This window comes from Coenobita brevimanus, chromosome 43, assembly GCF_032717465.1.
Source record: "Coenobita brevimanus isolate Jiangsu-jjx chromosome 43, ASM3271746v2, whole genome shotgun sequence".
NCBI lineage: Eukaryota > Metazoa > Arthropoda > Malacostraca > Decapoda > Coenobitidae > Coenobita > Coenobita brevimanus.
In genome coordinates, this window is record NC_136996.1 from 6,746,362 (window position 1) to 6,751,639 (window position 5,278).

General features: G+C 43.7%; 1 pseudogene; it reads left to right on the forward strand.

Moving 5' to 3' along the window:
• The first annotated feature begins 398 nt into the window (after positions 1-398).
• LOC145397952 (5S ribosomal RNA) lies at positions 399-518 on the forward strand (annotated as a pseudogene).
• The last annotated feature ends 4,760 nt before the right edge of the window (positions 519-5,278 follow it).

Consider the following 5,278-nt stretch of genomic DNA (forward strand, 5'->3'; position numbering starts at 1 on the left):
CAGTGTCAGGTGGGTCGGGCGTAAAACTTCAAATGGGCACAAAATCGTCAATTTTCACCCGATATACCCCAAATCTGATATGTGACATCTTTGACTAGATATCCTGTTCTGTCTATACGTCAGCACTAAAATGACTGCCGGGGACGGGTTTGCTGTGCCTTGGCACCGTTTCTTGTTGCCATTTATTGCAGTTAAACCGCATCTCATTCACAAACATCCTAAGTTAGGTTGCAGTGATTTCGTGTTTGATGACGTCACAGCTTCAGGGCTCGGCGCAATTGCATGAAATTGCTCGATATTGTCAATTCAACTTTCGTACAAAAATCGCCGATTTTTTTGCCAATGTATGAACTAGGAGAACCAGCGCTTGCAACTGCCTGAGTACAGCAGCTTACCAAGCGAGCCATTGAGTACACGTTGAGTACACCGCTTCCCGTCCGATCAGCGAAGTTAAGCAACGTTGGGTCTGGTTAGTACTTGGATGGGTGACCGCCTGGGAACACCAGATGCTGTTAGCGTCCCTACGTGTCAAGTGGGGTTGGTGGAGGATTAGTGCCCCTCCCTGTAAAACAATTAACTCTAAGCCCTTGGTCACCCCGTTTGGGATACATGGCGTCTGGCAATGAATGAATGAATGAAAATGAACTAGGAGGTAGGGACTCGGGGCTGTTCGGCCAGACTGCCTAGGGAACAACTGCTACGACTGCTACGGTTGTTGTAACTATTATTGTAAATATTGTACTGAAAATACATCGTTACTGAAGAATGGAATCAGACACAGCTGCAACAGCCAGTCAGCTGGCATCTTTCAAAAGCTGATAGCTCTTTTCAGAAAAGATAAAAAAGGCTTTAGTTGGTCTGGTTTCGTTTGACGGACCTGGGCGTGGTTGAATGACATTCGATGAGCCTTAGTTATGAGGCTGGAATGAGTTTCCTTGGTTACTCCCGCGCCGGCTGCATCTTAATTACCTGTAGTCAAATAATATACCACTGCCTAAGCTACCTTGTACACAGATGGTTAAAAACACAGAACAGGAAAAAAAAATAAAGGCTAAATAAAAGCAAATTACTGCTGAAAATGAGCTTGGTATGTAGTAATTACCCAATGACCACCACACGCACCCGCACCTTCACTCGCACCAGCGCACGCGGCCCTGTCCTCACCCGCACCTGCACCTCTTCCCGCACCTGCACCTCTTCCCGCACCTGCGCCTCCTCCCGCACCTGCGCCTCCTCCCGCACCTGCGCCTCTTCCAGCACCAGCGCCTCTTCCCGCGCGTGCGCCTCTGCCTGCGCCCACTACCCTGCCCGCATGTGCGACCGCACTCGCGCCCCCGCTGCCACCACCACCCTTCCTGCAAAAAATGGTGAAGTGGGTGTCAGGTGGTTGTGTTGGTGTCGGTGGGGCGATGGAAAGCGACTGTATTTGATGACGACCGTGATAGCCATAGCGTTGGCCGTGGGCTTGGGCAGAGAGGGGATCGAGACTTCTCGTGAAGGGGTAGACATTTGGAATTGTCACATGAGGGAGACATTGACCACATGTGTTAGTACCATGGCGGCGTTGCTGGCAGCATTTTTACCTAAAAATGAAGAAACGTTTTGGTTCCTGATGAAAACAGGACTGCTTGGGGGAATAGCTACCGTTGTTGTTAGTGATACAGTCACACATATCCTACTCCCTCTTACTAGCAGTTGCCTAAGTGAAACGACTAGTATTGTTGTTAGTAACCTATGCGGCTATTATTTAAGTTTCCGAGTAAGTGATCATCTTATGCAATGGATGATGGGGCCGTAACCTTGAATAAATGCTGACAACAACGATCGTTTCGTTTTGTTTCGTTTTTCAAGGTTCCGACTTGCATGCATGCGTCGGCCTTGGTCACCTAATGGTGGCTCTCCATGCTGTTCGATCTCTGGCAGCTTCTCTATTTAGTCCCTTGTCCCTGAGGTCACACTCAGTGACCTCGTCCAAGGTCTTCTTCGGTCTACGTCTCACTACCCTACCCCATCATTAACACTTCTCACTTTCTGAGCCAAATTATCCTCCCCCAAACACTCAAACCATCTCAATCTACCTGTCCTCATCACAATAGCAATACACTCCAGTCCCATCCGGCCTCTCAACCCTTGCATCATAAACCCAGCCCCCCCAGGCCTTTCACTCAAGGACGCACTGCACATCCACCTAATTATTGCCATTTCAGTACATTTGAGCCTGCGAATATCCTCTTCCTTTACTGCCCAGGCCCCACTATCATACAGCATTATACTCCCAACACATGCCGCATGGAGGGAGAGCCCTCTCAATGTCAGGAGACACAACAACTCCCTGAACTTCATCCAACCACTCCTCACTCTAGCCACAGAGCTAGCTACTGCCCCACCTCCAGTACAGAACATGTCTCTCAAATAGCAAAACTTATCTACACACTGAAGAGACTCACCAGCAAGATCAGTTTTTTTACGTCTGGCAATCTCCACATGCTCTGCCCGACACACCGCACACATATCAGCGTTATCTCGCAGTCTACCTCTAATACCATTACAACCACTGAACAAGATGAAAGTATTTCCCACGCCTTTGTGGCAAATCACTCATGGCCATTCTCCCTCTTTGACAGTACCGCCCCCAGCCCTAGATACCATCACTTTTGCTTTATCTGCATTTACTCTAAACTCTTGTGTCCCATTCCATCTCTCCATTTCCTAAATCTTTCCGCCGCCTCCCTTTCATTCTCTGCAGTCAACACCAAAGCATCCGCATACAACATTTACTGCAGTCCATTTCTGAAGTCAAGTGAGAGGGCTTCAAGTACCATAATAAACAACAAGGGGCTCAAGACTGACCCTTGATGCACACCAATATTCAGCGAAAGCTCCTCACTCAAATCTCCATTCACCCTTACCTGGGTGAGAGCACCCACATACATAGCCATAACTACCTTAACCAGCCACTTCTCGATCCCAAGCTTTCTCATTGCCCACTTCAGCACCTCTCTAAGACCTCTAGGGAATTTTTTCTGAAGCTCTTGAACAATGAATATAGCATCAATAGTCTCTTAGCCTGGCAACAACCCAAACTGCACCTCATCAATATTCGCTCTTTCTCTAATCATATTTTCTGAAACTCACTCCATTACCTTCGTCATCTGGTTCAAAAACTTTAATCCTCTATAATATCCTCTTTCCAGGGTATCATAGAGTAACCTGGCCATATTCTGATGGTTCTTCCCCAAGGCCGGGGCCACCACTTTGAAAAGTGAGGAGGAAGGGAGGTAACCAACAGAATTACCATGCACTTTTTTTTTAAATAACAGAACAGAAGAAGGAAAAACAAATGAATAAAAAATATAAATTATCCATACACCAGATTACAGGTGTCCCCCATTCATAAAAACTCTATAACAGTTGGACTTAAACAGCCGTAGGTTGAATGTTTTGGGGGAAACCGGTCTGGGGAAGCGAGTTCCGAAGAGATGCAGTTCTGGGAATAAAAGAATTCTGATATGCAGAAGTTCTACACTGTGGCAGTGTGACAGTTCCGTCATGAGCGCTAGATGCCCGCGTAGCGCGGGGAAGGCATCAAAGAGGTGGCACAGTGGATGCAACTTCGTCTGAGCATTTGCCATAAAAGTATCTGTAAAATAATGCAAGGGAGGCAACATTCCTTCTTACCTGTAGGGAAGGTAGTGCATTTGTAATGGTAGGGTTAATAATAATTCTATCAGCTTTGGTCTGAATTTTGTCTAGTTGTTTATGGGCAACCTCTCTGCCTCCATTCCACAAGGGTGAACAATATTCCAGATGAGAGTGCACATGACTTGCAAATTATAGCTGACTGCTCGTCAGTGAAGAAGTTACGGACTCTGTACAATAAACTAATTTTCCTTGAAGCAGTTTCAGCAAGTGATAATGAGAGGGCTTAGGGCAATGTTAAGTGAAACACCGAGAATTTCAATTCTTTAAAAGACGGGAAAATTCGTAGCACTGAAGGTAATATAGGAATCAGTTTTTTTTTTTTTTTAATAATAACAGAACAAAGGAAGGAAAAACAATTTGGTAACAAACAAATAATCCATACAACATAATACTGGTGTTCTCTATTCATAAAAAGTCTGTAATATGGACTTGAACAGCTGTAGACTGAAGTTTGGGGAAAAACAACTCTGTGGAAGCGAGTTCCAAAGAGATGTAGTTCGGGGAATAAAAGAATCCTGATAAGCAGACGTTCTGCAATATCTGTCTGTTAGTAAAAATGTATATAACTGGTTTTCCTAGAAATAAGACATTTTTATTTTCTCCTCATTCAGTGATCTTAGATAAGTCTTGATGTATGGAGATTGCTGTACTGAGTTGTGAGTTAGAGATATTAAACTTTGTGAAAGGGTGTTTAAGTGTGAATGAACTGTTAAATGTTGAGTCATCTGCATATGAATGAATGGGATTATGGGTGACAGATACGAGATTATTAATATGACTCAGGAATAGGGTTGGAGCTAGAACTGATCCACGTCGGCATTAATCGAATGGAAATTGAAATTCACATAATCTATTACTCTTATTTTTCAGTCACTGCTATATGAGGATCTCAGAGGAACAAAAGATGATAGGCCTTAGCAAGGGAGCTTAGATAGCAGGGAACGGTGCCACACTCTGTCAAAAGCCTTAGAAATATCAAGGACTACTGCATGAGTTTCTCCATGTTGGTCAGTTTACTGATGGATGATATGAGTCAGCAGACTGAGTATATCTTTCGTGGCGTAAACCATACAGTCTATCACTATTCAAATTGTTGGATTCAAGATGTTTAACTATGTACTTATTATTTACAATTTCAAATACTTGATCCTCTAAGCAGTCTAACTCTAAATATTTTTTTGTAATTACCTGCGAAGTAGTTGTCATATAAAATTATTGCATTCATTTTGCTAAGTAACATAATATTCTTTTATTGTAAGTAATAAAGGTCTCCACTGAAAATGAAAAAATGGCAATTTTTTGCCTATAAGCTGTTCAATGTTCACATTAACTGAACATAAAATATCGATCACTTTATTTCCTATATGTAACAATATGACATCAGAATATGGTGCTAGTCACGAAGGAGTGCTGTGGAAACTATATTCAGCCTTAGTCCTAGGTTATTCTGCCACTGAGCTACGGGAAATAAGCCGCAAAAAGAACAAAAAATCGCCTACAGTTCCTTCACATTAATTAGGCGGAGACTTTCATCCTTTGACATTTTATCAGTTTTTCCGTAGCTCAGTGGGAGACG